Consider the following 19,399-nt stretch of genomic DNA (forward strand, 5'->3'; position numbering starts at 1 on the left):
GGGCCCCCTACTGACCCCGGGCCCTCGGGCAGTGCCCGAGTTTCCAAATGGTCAGTCCACCCCTGACTATTTCTCTTCTGCAATAAGACACACTTACCTGACATACAGTATATATGAAATGTATTTTTAAAAATATTTTTCATATATTTTGTAATACAAACGCATTTCAACATGCATTATATATTTATTTATTGAAATATATTTTGAAAAATATATTGAATATGGCCAAAATTTTAGCATTTCAAATATATGTCAATATATTTGGGAAGAATATTTTAAAAATATATTTCAAATATATTTTTCTTCCATATAAGTATAAACAGGCTGTACTGGAATTACAGACTCCCATGTGCATGTGTAGGATCACATCACCCCACCTCCTGCCAACCAATTGGCCGAAATCCTCACACTTGGAAGTAGCCTGGGGAGAAGAGGGCAGAGGCTGGCAAGGGATATAACCTGCAAGGTGGAGTTTATTGAACACTCTAGAGGTTGTCTTTTTAGTGGTTTGTTTTGCTCGTGCAAACTTGTACCAGGAGGGTATTTGGGGAAATGTTTGTACAAAATGTAGCACTTAATCTCTCATAACAACATAAACATTATAACTGAAAGAAAAGTCTTAAAGAGAAACAGTCCTTAGACTCGTGATGAAATCTTCCATATAACACATGGGAAAAAAGGAGTGATGAGTCTCCCCAAAGGGAAAGAGAAGAAATCCTCCACCAGCACCATACACAGCCTCTTACCAGAGGGTAAGACCACAAGTCATGCGGTCATATACAGCATTTATGGATGGTCAGATGGGCGAAATAAGCCAAATATCTTCTCAGCGTGAAAGCACTTCGATGACTCACTCCAGAAGGATAGTAGCTCAAATTAATGATTTAAACTGCATAGGCATGGAAGGCATGGAAATATTGAACCATAGAGCTTCTCCACCAAAAGACAACTCTTCAGTTAGTAGTATGAAGATATACTTCATAGAACCATCTCAGGACAATAGGATGCATGCAAGAGATAAATAAAAGCTCCTCATGGCATAGTATTAGGGAAAGCAAAATTTAATAAAAGATAAACACTTACAAACTAACAGTGGTAAAAGCATTTTGTTTTGATATTGTTTCCAACTGACAAAATGTTGTTTCCAACTGACAAACCTGGCGTGATGACATCAGAGGACGTAGCTCCACCCTACGCATTTTGTCGTAAATGGCGTTGTCAGTCGTTGTTTGGGGAGACGTAGAATACTCCAAAACATTGGGTATTGTTAGCAGAGGACACTTCTCACTCAGTAACTGTAGTTCAGGTACAGGTAGACTGGACAGTCTCCAGGTTCACGCCTGGGAACCATGGAGTAAGTTCAGCACAGGTAAAGGTAGCCTGGAACAATGTACATGTTCACAGCTGGTGTCACGTACCTGATAGGAGAATGAAATGACGAGGTCGGCCTCACTTGTGTCACTAGCCCTGACCCCACTGGAGGTGGAACAGCGGGTGCCGAGGGACCAGGGGAACAAGAGTGCCAGCAGGTGTTGCCTGAAGAGCTTGAAGTTTGAGTCCTAAAGAGACTGGTGAACCACCGGTTCAGGAATTGTAGCAATGTTTCGGAATCCAACCTGGGTTAAAAGGGCACTCCTCTTGCACATCAGGATCAGGATAAGTGACATGTCAGATCTTCCAGCTGACTTGAAGCAGGAACTGTTTATGGTGTGCAGAGCTGGTATAATAGACAGCCAGGCGTGCACTTGAGCAGGACAGGAAGCTGAGATCGGAGACAAGAGCAAGGTCACAGGAATAGTGAAGGTCATCAATGGGTGGGCAGCGAGGTACCAAATCATGAGCAAGCTGAAGTCAGGAACAGAGCTGGGAACAGGAACTAGAAACAAGGCAGGAGCGGTATCCGAAGTCAGGTCAGGAACAAGCCAGGTCAGCAGCAAGGGGATCATACAAGAATACAGCAGGACACAGGGAAATAGCTAAAGACTAGTCAACACTAAGCACAAGCAGAAGCATCCTTTAAATAGTCCATCTGGTGCCAATATTCACTGTGCGTGTGCGCATTTGTGCATTTCTGTGCGCATGCGTACGTCTGGTCACTATTCTGTGTAGATTGCTGTGCGCATGCACATTTCTATTAGCCAGCCAGGAATTCCCTTACAGCTGGGGACCATGAAGTAAGTTAATGATCAGGCAAAGGTAGATTGGAACAGTCTTCAGGTTTATAGCTGGGGACCATGAATTGAGGTGTGGCAGATAGAAAAGAGGCTGTACTGCACTGCGCAGGATCTTGGAACAAGATTAGTCCATAGGTGCAGTCTCTTATAGAAAAGTCCAGCATCCAGTCCAGGAGAAAGAAGCCCCCCCCCTTTTCCCTCAGCTCACAGATCCATTCCCACAGATGGCTAAAAGACAATCTTCTCAGGGCTCTGGACTGTTTAACAGCATCCTAGCCACCATTTGGGCACACCTCCCCAGGGATTGGCTAGGCCCTGATCAGTATTCAGGCAGGTTGTTTGAATTCTCACTCACTAAGCCTCAGAAATATCTTCTAGAGGCAAGGATATGCAATCTCCCAGCCTGTGAAGCCCTGTACAGACCAGTCTGAACAACTACTGCTCCTCTGATTACAGAAGGAACCAAAACTAAATTTACCTAGCAGCCTAACTGGGAAGGTGTTACAATTACATAGGATTAAATAAGGTGGCCAGTATACTGTAGGTGCAATAAAGTTTAACATATTTCTCCTCTAAAGTAGAAATCCAGCTCTCTGGAGAGAAATCCATGTTCAAACCATTCTTCGAAGAGCATTCGACAGATGGTGAGGAGGCATTGTTCACCTCCTTACTGGTTGCTTTAAACTCATAAATCCTGCCATAGTGCAAAGCAACCACACCTATTCAGTTGAATGGGTCACATTCAGCAGGTGGTACTTCCTGCTTAAAGCGGAGTTCCACTCGACCTATCAAAAAATAAAAGTCAGCAGCTACAAAAACTGTAGCTGCTGACTTTTAAAAAACAGCCACTTACCTGTCCCTCGGTCCCACCTGTCCCCCGCAGCCCGTTTCACCGGCAGTCCTGTATTCCAGGAGGCTGGCATCTTCAGTGTGGGTACCTGGCTGCGATAGCTTGCGGCTTCACAGCCGGGTACCCACTGTGCATGTGTGAGTAGCGCTGCGCTTCGTGAATGGTCTTTTAGTCTTCTGGGACCTGTCACGCATCACAAAAGACTACAGGGAGGGAGGACACCTTCTGTTTCCAATCGCCTAGGCGATCGGACCGGAATTGGTAGCGGGTACCTGTCAAATTCGGGTACCCGCTCCCCAAATGTGCCAATCCTTAATGGGGAGCAGTCCTTAAAGCAGAACTTCCCGTTTTGGGTGGAGCTCCGCTTTAATGTGACAGTAGAGATAATGTTTGCTGAGCTGCAATGCAAAGCACAGCCTTTGCAGCCAAAAAAGGAGTGGTTGGGGGGGGGGGGTGGTAAAACCGAACTCCAACTGCTAGTGTAAACCATCCCTTATTTGTGTATTTAATTCCACTTTAAAGTTTCATCAATCTATAAGTGCTATAAAATCAATTGTTATGTATCAGGTGTGTATATAAACTCATATTCATAGAACTCAGAATGATTAGATTACACACACTGCAAAACATTCTAGAGAAGGGTACTGAACAGTAGATGGTGGTGCTGTCATGTTTTGGAATTTTTCTGATTCATCATGGTCTGAGTAATAAAGTATAAGTAAAAAAAATAGTAATAAAGTATAAGAACAGACATGACATAATGCTTGTGTTCAAATGACAGAAACACTGTAGTTTCCAGAAGGTTTCCTATAAATCCAGCTAAGATTTCCTGAAAACTGATCTAACACCTCATACAGTACAGTATTGCCTGCTAATTTTTATTTTTTGCATCAAATATGTTTATAGATTTGTGTCTAACTGATTCAACTGAGTTTTCAAATCCTTTGCTTCAGCCAGGTCTTTGATAGGTATAGTGTATTTTTCAGGCCTGTATGTCAGTCTATAAAGCTCTGTGCAATTTATTCAGATATGGTAGAGTAACTGTAACTGAATGACATTTAGTTTGCTTAAAGTGTATCCAAACCCAAAACCAAAAATGTATATATTACAGTTTACCAGTCCCTAGATGTGGTCGCTGCATATTTTTTTTTTTTTTTTTTTTTTTCACCTTTTTTCTCCTTTATTTTTGCCTGTAGATTGGGCCAGTAACACACTTGATGTTTTGGGGTGTCTCTGTTCTGGATGGAGGAGTCATGTAGCCACCCTTGGATAGCAGCATTGTCAATCTGGTGGGAGGGTAGTGTTAAAGTGTCACTAAACCCAAAATAAAAACAAAGTCTACATTCCACATTACAGTATGCATACTGGCTTAAGCTTTAGAGTTTTAATTTTATGTAGATTAAAAAATAACTGGTTGATTTTGCCATTTGTTGGTGCTCCCTTCTTTTCCGTGTCCCTTCTGCAGCATGAGATCGCATGGAACCCCAGTTGCAACCTCTTTTAGGCCTGCTCCCTGTTTTGCAGTTTGCTTCTTCATTGTTTCATTCTACACAACCCACATAACTGTAGAGTCATAAATATGGTCATAAACAAAGTGTTGATGGATCACCTGTCACCCCTTTGCAGCCACTTCCTGATTGCATTCATTCACTCCAGCAGTGGGTGCATTTCCATGCACTGTGCAGGCTTCCTGATAGTGGCAATGGTAGACCAAGTCTGCATAATAAATGTTGGCACAGCATCTTATAGATTTTCCCAGAGTAGCAAATGTAACCGGGTGACAACGTAGGAGCACAGTTGGAAGAGCAGGACAATGTTTTATCACCCTATAGCAGAAAGTGTCTAAGCAAGGAACTTTATAACAAGATCACCAGGCAATATTTTAACCACTTGCCTTCCGAAACATTTACCCCCTTCATAACCAGGCCATTTTTTGCAATAGGGCACTTACATTAAACGACAATTGCGCAGTCATGCAACGCTGTATATAAATTAAGTATAAATTAAGTAATTTTTTTCCCATAAATAGAGCTTTCTTTTGGTGGTATTTTATCACCTCTGCGTTTTTTATTTTTTGCACTATAAACAAAAAAATACCGCCAATTTTGAAAAAAAAAAAAACCCAACAACAATATTTTTGACTTTTTGCTATAAAACATCGAATAAAAAAAATTCATAAATTTCGACCAAAATGTATTCTGCTTCATGTCTCTGGTAAAAAAAAATCACCAAAATTGTATATTAATTGGTTTAAGTGAAAGATATAGCATGTACAAGTGGCGATATATATACTGGAATCTTTCTTTCTCTTTCTTTCTTTCTTTCTTTCTTTCTTTCTTTCTTTCTATGGTGGTGATCAACGACCTGTAGCAGGACTGCAGCTGGCACTGACACTGAGTGGGAACTAACTGCCACTGACATCTCTAATGACACTAATACAGTGATCAGTGCTAATAAAAATAGTGAACTGACACTGTACTAATGAACCTGGGCAGGAAGTTGTTAACATTTGGGGCGATCAAAGGGTTAACTGTGTACTGTTCTGTGCTTATTGTTTGGTGTTTTATTAGGGGACTTGTGGCTTTCTATCTCTGCTTTGGAGAAAGATAGCAAGCAGCATGTCCCCACTGCTAGGAGAGAGATCAGTGTTGTCTACACACAGATCTCTCCCTTGTCAGCTGCTCCACCGATCACCGAGCCGTGAATCGCTGGCTGGGACCCAGTGATTGACATTTTTGGGAGCCAATGACAGAGTGGGTAGGGTGGTGCGCTTGCGCACACTCATCCCCTACCCGGAAATGCGAAATCACATATACATGATTTTGCACAGCACGGCCGAACTGTAGCAGTACATCTGCTATGGGGCAGTCTTTAATTGGTTAATGGAATCTACAGGTTTCAAAAGATTGAAATAACGTGTTAAATATGTGCTTGGGTTTCCATCTATTTTAAATCCCTCATGCTATTACTGCCATTGCCCACCTATGTAAAGGAAAACATGACTGGAAAACTCTGTTTTGAATGGAGTTCAGCCAGAGTTGTACTGCTTGATGTATTTTCTCCTTCTAGGTGCACTGGCATGCAGCTTGTATCTGCAACCTCCTTGCCTCCCTGGCATGTTCTAGGTTTTTAGTGCGTTGTCAGCAAGAGGAAGGAACATTGAGTTATTACAGTACATTCCTGTCTCATGTTGGTGTTTCCAGTGAAAACAGTGTTGTCCAAAAATTAGGCTGTGATATAAAGTAGGTTAGAAATCAGCAGGAGTGTGAATCAGAAAAGCTGGCCCTGAGGTATGTCCTACCTCAGGATAGGCTGCTGCATAAAAATATGTGCTGGAAAGACATGTACAGTTCAGGTAACTCTTAATTTAAACAATTTCATTTTTAAAGAGCTATACATTTCTTAACTGATGTACTAAGGACTGTTTGCCAACATATTTGTAACATTCATGTGTAAGTAGAACAGATTTAATTTCAGACTAATTAACCTAATTTTCAACCTATTCTGTGTAAATGTCCCTTTACAAATGCTGGGCTGGTTTTGCATTCTCACCTACATCACTGACATGTGGTAAAATGTAAAATATGATATAACTGTTATTAAATGCCACTACATTAGTATTTTAAAGTGTTACTAAACCCACAACAGTAAAATCAGTCTGTGTATGCAGTAAAGCATGTACTGTAAAGCGAAACAAAAAGAGAGTGCACCAACCGTGCACATTACCTTGGTAAATTATGATTTTATTGAATTTGAAAATATACTCACAAACAGAGAAGTATAAGAAGCGTGCAAAGTCCTTAGCGAGATTTAAACAGTCTGAGACCAGCACGAGTCTTAATACAAGGGAAGATTCTCAGAGTCAGGCTGACACGTTTCGAAGGGAGTCCCTTCTTCATCAGAGCTGACTTGACAATGAGAGCCCTCTTCAATCGTTGTCAAGTCAGCTCTGATAAAGAAGAGACTCCCTTTTAAACGTATCAGCGTTTCAAATTCAATAAAATCACATTTTACTGAGGTAATGCGCAAGGTTGGTGTGCTTTCTTTTTGTTTCGCTTTACAGTATTGGTCAGGCTTCTCCAGCCTTGTTTAGAGCCGCACAACCTTTGATGCTATGGTGCTGAGTTTCTTCAAGTTCCGTGTCCATCTATCCACCCTTGCTCTGGGTCATAGAGCGCAGGAGGTGTTGTTGTTTGTTGTTTTTTATTTCATATGCAGTAAAGCATGCTTGATAGACTCACTGTGGTTAATCCTCTGCATTGTGTAAAAACGCTGTTTGATCCAGACTTCTCTGATCCTCCCCTTCTTCCAGTCCCCCCCCCCCCCCCTCTTATCTTCTGATAAGACATATCGCATGGAGACACTCTTCACATGCTCAGTTTGGTACGTATTGCTAAAGAGGTTTTTTTTTTCTTGGGAGAGTGCATGTGATCAGCACAGGGCCAATCAGCACTGTCCAGACAGAGGTCAGGGGTTCTGCATCCTCCTAGAGCAGAAAGAAAACTCCTCCTACAAGCTTTAACCAGTGTTCAGCTGGACACTGATAGAAGTCACAAGACTGCTCTAACTGGAGATGAGAAAAGGTATTTAGCAGTTTATATTTACCAAAAAATTTGCATTTCCATGTTCTGTGTACTGTGGGAGACCAGATAGAGTGAATGCAGTATAATGAATGAGTGAGATAAATGTGATATATTTGGAATAATATACATAAACACTTGTTTAAATCCATTATAAACCATCCTACCTGAACCTTGTGTTTTTGTACCTTCATAAGATGTATATTGATCATATAGTTTCATGGTGTCATTTGTTGCCCTGTACACACAATCTATAATAGAATAAATGTACACATTCAGATGTTGGCATTTTAAATTTGTGTTCAAATATGAAGCATGCAGTGTGGTGCTGCACAGGTTAATGCATGACCTCTGTAGTCTAAGAGCTAATATTTCCTGTAAAGAAACTATATATCCCACAATTCCTGGGGCTCTCCATTTAGTGTTGATACAGGTGAGAGGTCAAAGTAATTAGATGTCAAACAGAAAAAACAGAAAGAGCAAAGAAGGAAAGAAATGTGTTTCATCACATTAGCATTCCCACATTTGTGATGCAACATAGAGGAAATGGTGAGTCATGGATTGGATGTTGTGTGACCCAGAACAAGAAGTTTCCTTTCCCTTTAGCAAATAGGGACAAACAAAATAAATACATGGACATAGGGAATTTAATCAGCCATGATTCTATACACTGCAGCAGCAACATGTGAGCCCATACAAGATAAAACAAAAGGAAAAAGAGAATATAACTACAGTAATAACTAGTTAATACAACAAATAATGTTTGAAAGTATCCGGGACTTCAAGTAGTTAACCTCCCTGGCGGTATTCCCAAGTGCAGCTCGGGGTTAACTTTCAGTACCAGAAGTGATAACCCCGAACTACACTCGGGATTACCCTGTAGCGTTGCTCAGGGATCCCCTCCAGCACTTACCTTGTCCTTCGCTCCCGCAATGTTCCCCTCTGCAGTGTCCCCGGCCATGTCCTCCGGCCAATGCCGGCACCAGTCTTCCGGGTTCCATTCCCTGCGAGCATCGGGACATACGGGGGAATGGAATCGGCAGGAAATTCAAAATTTTAAAAGTGACATTCACTCAATACACTAAAATCACATAGTATAACATTATTGTATCAAACCATTTCACATACATTTTGTCCCTGGTGCTTTGTCCTGTGCCCTGCCTGCATTTTTACTGTTCTTTCTGCCTGGAAACTGAGGAAAGTCCATGGCGTCCAAAAAGCGTCCCTTTAGGTCAAAAGTGATTTTAGACCAGCTAGAGAACAGCAATAGTAAATTAGAACCACTTGCAGAATTGAGTGATAATGATTCGTGGGGAAATTTGTCATCAGACATTGAAAATGATTTTGCGACTAAACTCAAACTTGGCGAACTTGTGCGAACTTGGCGCTATATTTAAAATTTCAGTGTTTTTGGTTTGATTATATTATTGAATTAAATGTATTATTATTGTTATATTATTATTTTTTATGATTATTTATTATATTATAATTTATGATTTTGTGTTTCGAATTTTATCATACCCGAGATGTTTACTAGACTCTTGTTCGGACAGATTTGAGTGAGTTATTCCTAAGAATTACAGGCCTACAATAAAAAACAACACATTTCCATGCAAAAAAATGTATTGTTTTGAGCGCAGAAATACTGACATAATCAGACCACTAGGGAGGTTAAAGAAAGCTCATGACTGCAGCAGACCCCAAACTCTCGGTCACGGATTCTGATCAGGAACCAGTGAGACAGGCTCCTGTTTATGCAATCACTGTAAGAGCCAATCCCAGTGTTCACAGGATCGGGAAGCTTCCTGGCATTAATGCCTATTTAAAGGGCCGTTGACAGTCATCGGTAAGAGGTTAAACCATTTGTAAAGATAATTTTGTTTTTAAATTAAAGTAACAAACATGTTATACTTACCTGCTCGGTGCAATAGTTTGCATAGAGCATCCCAGGACCTCCTCTTCTGGGGTCCTCCAATGGTGCTCTTGGCTCCTCCTCTTCCATGTGTGCCAGCATCGGAAGTTGCTCCTTATGGTGGTACACATGTGGGTTTGCTCCTAAGCCAGGCTGTGTGCATCTATTGACACACACAGCGTGTCTCAGCCCTGCTCCCTGCTCTCTGCTCCCAGGACTTGATTGGCAGCAGAAGGAGCCAATGGCTTCCACCTTTGTGAGCAGAGAAAGAGGAGAGAGCTGCTGCAGGCAGGCACAACGCTTGATTGAAATGGGGGCTCAAGTAAGTATAAGGGGAGCTGAGGGGGCGATACAAACACTGGGACATTTTTTTCCTTAATGCAGGGAATGCATTATTAAAACCACAATAATAATAATAATAAAAAAAAAGATTTGCACAATCACACTAGCAGTATTGTGTTATGTCCCATGGTAAGCACTTTATGTATATAAATGATGATGCCAGTGGAATTAGCTCAGTTCTCATGGGAAAACATCAACAACTGCTACAATAAAATGTATCATTATTATATCTAAATGTATCATGGATTGGCTGAAAGTAATATCAATCTCTTTTTCCAATGTATCTAATATTCATTAGATACATTGTAAAAAAAAGAATGATATTATTTTCAGCTTTGAACACTGGCTTCATTTCTCCCTTTGTACATGAAAATACTGGTCTGTTTGTTAGTTTGTTACTGTTACTTTGAACACTGGCTTAAGTTCTCCCTTTGTACATGATAATACTGGTCTGTTTGTTACTTTGTTATTGTTACTTTGAACACTGGCTTAATTTCTCCCTCTGTACGTGATATTGGTTACTGTTGTATTACAGTAGCTTGTGAAATGAGAAACATACACTGCATCAAAGCTCCAGGCAGTAAGTAAAATATAGTTTAAAGAATTATGTGTGAACCTGCCAAAAGACGTACAAATCTGGCCAGCCAGCCTTGAGATTCAGACTTCTGCTACACTGCATTGGCAAAGCATGGGATCTGGTATAGGTGTCTGTTTATGACACAGAGAATAGCTGCGATTCAGAGGATCGCAGCTATTCTCTGGTCATTCACAGTTTATGACACTCAGGAGATCAGTGGAGAACATGTTCAGCCCTTCACCGGAGATCTGTGTTCTCCCTCCAGATTCTCCAGCCCAGAGCTGGAGAATCGGAGGAACCGCAAACTAAGCAGCGATAATTTACCTCTGTTTAGTAAACTGATCTTTTACTGTAATCTCACGAGATTATAGTAAAAGCAGCTGTTTTCCAGCGTTTGGAGACCGTTCTCCCTTCGTTTGGAGAACTGATCTATACCGCTTCATAAAAGGCATTCACAGGAGAACTGTGTTCTCCAAGAATTCCGGTGATCTGAGCAGCGATCATTTACCACTGGTTCATAAACGGACACCTTAGTGTATTGTCAGTATAACTCTTGTAGTCCAGGTGATCAATAAGGTGTATGTAAAATATAACCATGAATTAATTTGCTCCTTTTTGGTCTGGAAAATATACAGTTGAAAGAGTTTTACTTATGTATGTTGGGTAAGTCCAAAAAATACCTGTTGATCTTGCCAGAAATCCAGTGAGCTCCTAATTACTTACCTGTAGTGAACTAACAAAGACTGCAATGAACTTTCAGACTATGTTATTTGCCCTGCCTCAATTCTCTCTGTGAACTACAGAACACCTCTCTCAATGTTATACAAGTGAGGAAGGGGAAGGTGTTCTATATTCTTAAAATATTATCTGACTTAGGGTGATAATGCTGCTTTTCTAAAGATATGGTGCAGTAAATGAGCATTGTCATGCCAAGACATGAAGTTTGTTACTAGCAGATTTACCCGGTGAAAATAAAGGAATCCTGAAAATAGAGAATGCAGCCACCACATCTAAGGACTGGTAAACTGCAATATATAGTTTTAGGCTTTTGGGTTTAGATAATGAACAGCTGACAGATCTTGTGATACTTTAGTTATTGGGGTTAAGGATTAAGAAGAGGCTTAGAATTAGGTAGAAAAAGGCTTAGAGTTATTACCCAGAGAATTAACCACTTCCCGCCTATAGCAATTTGACAGACAGGCGGGAGTTTCAACGTTCTGGGTGGACGTCATATGGCTCCAGCAGACTCTTCTTCCAGCCCCTGGTCCATACAAAAGCAGCAACCTTCAGCTATGGCCCTAAAGGAAGTATCAAGGATGTCACTATACTTGTGCTCTATTGAAAACTTCAGTCCCTATGGTGCAGTGGGAATGAATGACACGGTTGTACAGACACAGCTGCTCCGATTTCAAATTTGGCAGGGGCCTCTGGGGAGAAGAATGCTGCAACCCTGAAAATGAGGGTGTGGTTTGGGGGTGTACCATGGGCTGAAATGTGGACTTAGCCATTAGGCTGGCTATACATTATACAATTGTCTTGTACAATTTTCCTTTAGATTTACCAAACCCATGTAATATGAGGTCAAACCTAAACACTTTCACTTTGTATGTAGTCAGGCCGGCCCTTGCACTACATAGTTGAAAGTAAATCTATAGGAAATTGAATAAGAAAATTGTATAATGTATATCCAGCCTTATGGTGAAAGTGGTTGTAAGGGCTCAAGGCTTTTTTCCTTCATGCATTCTATGCATGAAGGTAAAAAACCTTCTGTGTGCAGCAGTGCCCCCAGCCCCCTCAATACTTACTTGAGTCCCATCGCGATCCACAGATGTGTATGACAGCCTCGGCTGTCCCAGGTCTCTGCCTCCTCACTGGCTGAGACAGCAATCGGAAGCCATTAGCTCTTGCTGCTGTCAATTACGGCCAGCCAATGAGAGGAGAGAGGGGACATGGCCAAGCTTTGGCTCTGTGTGTGAATGGACACATGGAGCAGCGGGTGGCCCCATAGCAAGCAGCTTGCTATGGGGGCACCCGCTGCTTCGTGCGTCCATTCACCTGGCACCCAACAGAAAGGAGGAGCCAGGAGAACCTATGGGGGACCCGAGAAGAGGAAGATCTAGGCTGCTCTGTGCAAAACCACTGCACACAGCAGAGAAGTAGACATGTTTGTTATTTTACAAAAACAAACAAAAAGAACATTTAGTATCACTTTAAGGGAGGAAAAAGATTAAGTATCAGGGTGAAAATAAGTGACAAGGACAGGTGATTTTTGGGGTAGCACTATTGATTACAGTGACATTCACATTTGATAATGCACCGAAACCTCTGTGCCCACAAATCTGAAGTTGTAGAGTCAAGAAAATATTGTCTTTGTTGTACTCCAAAAGTAATCCATACACATCCACTATTTAATGATCCTCCATGGGCTACCGCTCCATTTTTTTTTCATGTATGCAAAGCAGTAAATGGGGTAGAAATACCTATTGTAGAAGGACCTCTCACATAGTGGTATCTGAGGAAGGAGGACAACACCGCACCAGTAAAATATCTGCCTCCCCAGTAACTGCCAACTGTGACATTCAGGCCTGAGACAGAAAAAGTAAGAAGAGGAGACCTGGTTGGCACAAGCTTCCATTGTCAAGTACTCGCAACATGAAGCAGCTTTCCATTATGGACACAGGCAGAAGGTCCAGGTTCGTCACATGGGCTTACCACACCTTTTCTGTCCTTTTTTCCTTGTCACTTCTGTTTGTTCAGAACAGTGCAGTGCACATTAGATGTTGCACCACTCTGTGCACTCTACACATCCCATAGTCCATAGTATCTAGTCCATCTTGAAAGTGAGCAAGAGAGGGTGGCTATTTTCTTTCATACAGTGGGGCCATGGAGAATGCATATAGCCACCCTCTAATGAGAAGTCAGATCACAGCACCAAAAAAGGAATTTAGAGAAATGGAGGAGGCATAAAAGCAATACAAGGTACTTTTTTGATTTAAGAATACATACTTGAATAGATTTTATCACTTTTGTCTCTTTAATATACCAACGTTTACCATGTACAAGTGCCCACTTGTCTACACATGATCAGTGTGTTAAGTGTAGCAGACTGTGGTCTTGTGACTTTAATGTAGAGTTTAATTTGTAATGGTAAATGCTTTTGGGGTCCCATTTTTATATCTAGACCACTGTATCCTCTTTGCTAATCAGTGCTAAGCATTGTATTTTTATTGTACGATAGCCCAAAAAGATATATACAATACTTGCATTTGTATGCCATGTTATAGCTGAGGTTCCTGTTTACTGTGGAACTGTTTCCTGTGCATTGTAATCTAGGATCTGAGAATTCCGTCCGTTTACAATTAAATGTAGTCCTTTGATTACAAGCTGACACTTTAAACTCTGATCCCTACTTTACATTTGTCAATGAAAATATGTTTCTAGTAACTGCAGAGAAAAAAGAATGACTTAAAGTCATCAGGTCTCCTCCTCTGCTAAAAAGAAATACAAATCTTTTGACAAGTAAAACAGTTCTCTCATATGAATGTATTTTTGTATTTAACTGTTTGACTGGAATTCATCTTTAAATATGCAGAATATTAATAATAATAAAAAATCAAATGTATAGATTATATCTTAAGTGTTAGCACATATTTCCTTAGAATATACTGTCTGTTTGAAGTAGTGATTATGATTCATTAACTGGAAAAATATGTGCTGGATTTCTTCCTATAAAGAATATTTTAAGAGTAAAGTTGGCAGTGCATTTGATGACTTGTTGAAATGTCATCCAAAAGTTCTTCAAAATTTCATTTGCTTTTAACATTCAATTTTTATATGGTCTAACCTACCTGGATGAAAACCACATTCACCATTAGAAATGTGTTCATTCGAGAATACATTTCCATCCTGTTCCTTTGAATTTTCTTGTCACTGAAGTCATAAGCAAACACTATGGATAGCAGATGGGGACAGCGCCTCTGGAACCAATATCACATAAAAGCAAATATTACACCAAAGAAATATATATAATGTAAGATATATTAGGAATAGCTGCTAGCTCACCCCTGTAAACCAGGGTAATAAATCTAAAAAACAAAAAAGGGCATTACTCTTCAAAATAATATATCTCTAGATAAGTGAACTCAAAAAATGATATAATGTGAATAAATCATGTACCAAATAATATCAGATGAATGTGACAAATAAATCAGTCAAAAAAATGTTTTCAAATCAGTGCAAAAATATATAAATGAGTGTCCAACAAAAAGTCCATAAATTATATAAATAAATAAAAAGTGTACAAAAATTTGTGTTCGTGAACCAATAAATCTTCTTAAACGTCTCATATAATGTGAATCAAAAAATGTGAAAATCCACCACAAAATGAATTGGATCCACTCACCAGAGCTCTATGCTGGTAAGATTATAAACCAGCTATAACTGCATATGCTCTGGGAGAAACGATCTGCAGCAGCACACATCATCTGATAGAAATCCCTTCAAATAGCAATTGGCTGCTCATATAGTCAGAATGGGACATGAAGGAAGAAAAAAAGGAATCCATATAGTGTAAACCCATCCAGGCTTTATTCAATACAAAAACGTGCTAAAACCACTCATGTAAATCAGTGACAGAGCCAACACTAGCCCCTTAACCTTTGCCCTCCCATAGAGCTTTTCAGCCTCCTTCCTTTGTCAGAACCAGTTTCTTTTAGTTCCATGCCACCACAGAGACCACCTCCCAGTTCCCCCCTTCATCCCACTGACATGCCAAAGCAGTCCTCCTCAGCCTGACACCATTGATGCACTGACATTAATGCAGCACCATTTCTCCTTTAAGCAACACCACTGACAGGGACATTTTTCCTTTCCATTGACACCACAGATAGAGTGACGTTTTATTCTTCCAGTGACACCACAGACATGGGGACATTTTTTTCCTTCCAGTAATACCACTGATGCAGGGACATTTTTTTCTTACAATGACACCACAGATGGAGGGCAATTTTTTACTTTCAATGACACCACAGGTGCACAAAATATTGTCTTTTGCCACTGTTAGTCCTATATTTTTGCACAAATTTTAAACTCTTCAGTTCTCTGCAGTGTACCACAACTGTTGTTATCCTTTCATTGCATGCCACAAACATTACATACGGTATATTTCAGCACAGCACTTGCCACTATTGGCCCCGTCCCCTTCACCACCTGTGATGTGGGAGGGTGGGTGAATGGCACAGTTTCCCATCTTTGCCCTAGGCACTGGATGAATTTGACCAAGCACTGGCGGATACCATGACTTTTATCGGTAAACCATTGTTAAATTGCAAAATATGAATTACAGGTGTAATGCGCAATTATTACTTAACTGCTTTCCGACTGCCCTATAGCAGAACTACTGCTACAGGGCAGCAGGACCAGGGGCGGACTGACCATTTGGAAACTCAGTCAGTAGGGGGCCCCATGGGATGCCCCTGGTACCTTTTTCATAGGCTTTTTTGAGTTTGGGCAAGGACACAGGGGCCCATGATCCCTTATTGCCCGGGGGCCCCATGAGTTGTCAGTCCGCCCCTGGGCAGGACTGCGCAAAATCAAGCATATATATGAGAGTTTGTATTTGTGGGTAGGGGGTGCCCTACCGGCACTAACATCGGTGGCTACAGCTGTCGATCACAGGGTCCCGGCCAGAGATTCCCCGCTGCACCTGGCGATTGCTGAGAAACACTGACAGGGAAGAGGTCTGTATGTGGACAATACAGATCTCTCCCCTGTCAGCACCAGCATGCTGCCTTATATTGCTCTATGTAGTAAAGCAACCACAGACAACACTATAAAACAGCACACAGTTAACCCTTTGATTGCCCCAGATGTTAACCCCTTCCTGCCCAGTGTCATTAGTAGAGTGTCAGTGCTTTTTATTATCTCAAAAGAGCAGGGCCCTCGAACCCCTCGTGTATTGTCTTGTTACTGTATTGTCTCATGTTCTGTCCCCCTATAATGTACAGCGCTAAGCAAACCTTTGTGGCGCTATATAAATACTGTATAATAATAATAATAATAATCACTGATCACTGTATTAGTGTCACTGGGGATGTCAGTGGCAGTTGGTCAGTTCCTCCCCAGTGTCTGAATGTCCACCGCAGTCCCGAAGTCCTGCTATAAGTCGCTGATCACCGCCATTACTAGTATAAAAAATAAATTCCAGTATATATGCACTGCCATTTGTAGACACTATAACTTTCATGTAAACCAATTAATTTACATTTATTGGGATTTTTTTTAGCAAAGACATGTAGCAGAATACATTTTGGCCTAAATTTATGACGAAATTAGATTTTTTACATTTTTTTTGCTGGATATGGAGGGCTAACCACTATAATCAGTATTGTCTGCTGGCAAGTAAAAGATAGATTGAAGTTTTATGGTGCCATTCATTATTTTCAGAGCCATGTCTGGTACTGAGTTTATTATACAGTAGAAATTCTGGCATTAAATTTACAGGGATGGTCCTGGTACATAGCTTACTGTTATACTATTATGTCAAACAAGGAACTGTGGTTGTCAGAGGGGGATATGTGCCCCTAATCAAAATGGCATGTGGGCACAAAATGAAAATCTGTTTCTGGCTCCAGATTATTAGGCAGCCTTCACTTATTATCAATTTGGAATCGCAGTCAGAATTGATTTGATTCTGCCCGTGATTCTAAATTGCGGTAAAATGGGAGACGTGCATTTGGGTTCTATTCATCCCGAATGGCTCCCCAAACGCAGCGTGATCTGAGTGTTGTGCAACAAAACATGAAATAATCGTGGCAAAACACGTGTAAAATTGGCAAAACCCATGTGTAAAATTGCGCCTGGTTCAGGGTCAAAATTTGGTCCCTGAGCATTTTTGGAGTGACAAACATGCATAAAGCAGACCATCCAAGTCAATGGAGTGCCCTACGCGCAACACGCATTTCTGCTTTTTAAATCTCTGGAGAAACCCGTATTCCCGTTAAGGGATATGTGAACTGGGCCTGTAAAGTTGTATACACACATTTTTCTGTATATTTCCCTTCAGCAGAGGCTTTACCTCCCTTTTACCACAAACATTGTATGATATTGCTTTGAGACATCAACAATTTTATCTGTGGTGCATATTTGCCATCAACATAGAAACAATCTTTTGTTTTGTCTACGACAAAAAAATGAGGGAGAGAGGTAACAGCAGGGGGATGTCATGGTAATAATCTACAGTAGGCTTCAGGCCTTTACAATAATATGTAAACATGAACACAGCAAATATAAGATGTCAGCTCAATTGTGCTATAGCAAAGAAAAATTGACTTCAGTTTTCTAAACAGGAGGAGCCATAATGCATTCAGGAGAACGGATTGTGAAAAGAAGAGATTCTGTATGCATTAGCTCTCGCTTGCAGGCTGACGTTACTGATTCTATGATTAAATTGAATATGACATCTCAAAGTCTGTTGATCCTTTGTTGATTTACTCTCAGCTCTTTAAATAACAGCTCCACACCACAAAGCGTTCCCCCTAGGTGGAACCCATACTATAGGGCTAGCTCTATGAAAAAGTTACCATTGCAGATGTTCACTGACAATTAGATGTATATATTTTCTATTTTGACACTTTGCCTATGGCAGTGTCCTGAATTATAATATTGCCTAAAGTTTTTAGTAAAACTGAAGCTTTCCAAAACATTGGGAATTATAGTGCAAGCTAAAGTATATCCGAGAGGTTATGATATTCAAAAAGCATTTTATCAGTCATAATTGGAATTAGAGAGCAGATTTTTGAGGTGGGTTACTAAACAAGTATGCTTGGGTGTGTTGAATGTTGGCTGATTTTTGTGCCACAGCATATTTGAAGTAAAATGTATATATAGGATTTATATAGAACACTTTATACATCACTTTAGAAAATAAAAGGCGATAGAAAAGTTACAATACAATATAAGGAGTACTAGGGTCATTGGTTCAAATCCCAACCACGGCACCACCCGCCTGGAGTTTGCATGTTCTCCCTGTGCCTGTGTGGGTTTCCTCCGGGTACTCTGATTTCCTCCCACACTCCAAAGACGTGCTGGTAGGTTAATTGGATCCTGTCTAAATTGGCCCTAGTTTGTATATGTATGAATGTGAGTTAGGGACCTTAGATTGTACACCCCTTGAGGGTTAGGGACTGATGTGAATGCACAATATATATGTAAAGCGCTGCGTATATTGACGGTGCTATATAAGTACTTGAAGTAAATAAAAGTGTATTAAGGCCCTGCCCATAAAAGCATTCAATCTAAAAGGGAGGGGCAAGTGATAGAAAAGGTAATAACTGTGGGATGAGCTGATGGAGAAGGTAGAAATACAGTTTTTAGGTGGAGGCAGGATAGACCTCCCTGAAGAGAAGCATCTTCAGGGATCATCTAAAGCTGGACAGAGTAGGAAAAGCTGGTCAGATTGGGATAAGGAGTTCTAGAGAATGGGAGAGGCTTTACAGAAGTCCTGGAGGTGAACAGGGAAGGTGGGAACAAGGGAGCTAGAGATCAGATCTTGAGAGGAGCAGAGAGGGTGATTGGTTGTTAAACCACACTTTTTGTAAATCCAAGTAGCAAAACGGGGAAGTTTGGCAAGCAATATTCATTTTTGTGTATATATAAAGCGGGGAATTTGAAAACATTACCATTTCCCTAAGCCTCGGTTCACACTAATGCTGGTGGAAGCCTCTGTGGGACCCACACGTTGTCCCGCAGGTCCAACCATCCTGTGGCTGGGTTAATCCTAATGGCACACGGCCCGCACTGGATATCGCATTCACACTGACAACCACACTGTACATAGTGCAGTTCCCAGTGTAGACTGCAATTTCCGGAAAAGTAACGGGACCTTTTTTCCTGATTTCTACAAAGCAAGGCAGTCCAATCAAATGAATGGGCTGCCATGCCGCGTTCTGCAAAGCCACACTAGTG

At 40.9% G+C, this 19,399-nt stretch overlaps 1 protein-coding gene across 5 annotated transcripts in view; it reads left to right on the plus strand.

The window, feature by feature from the left end:
• Positions 1-19,399, plus strand: part of DST (dystonin) — a 675,093-nt gene that overhangs the window by 53,409 nt on the left and 602,285 nt on the right. The window lies entirely within an intron of this gene.

The sequence above is a fragment of the Staurois parvus genome, unplaced genomic scaffold (assembly GCF_062004578.1).
Source record: "Staurois parvus isolate SC_StPar_1 unplaced genomic scaffold, SC_StPar_1.0 ptg000652l, whole genome shotgun sequence".
Taxonomy (NCBI): Eukaryota; Metazoa; Chordata; class Amphibia; order Anura; family Ranidae; genus Staurois; species Staurois parvus.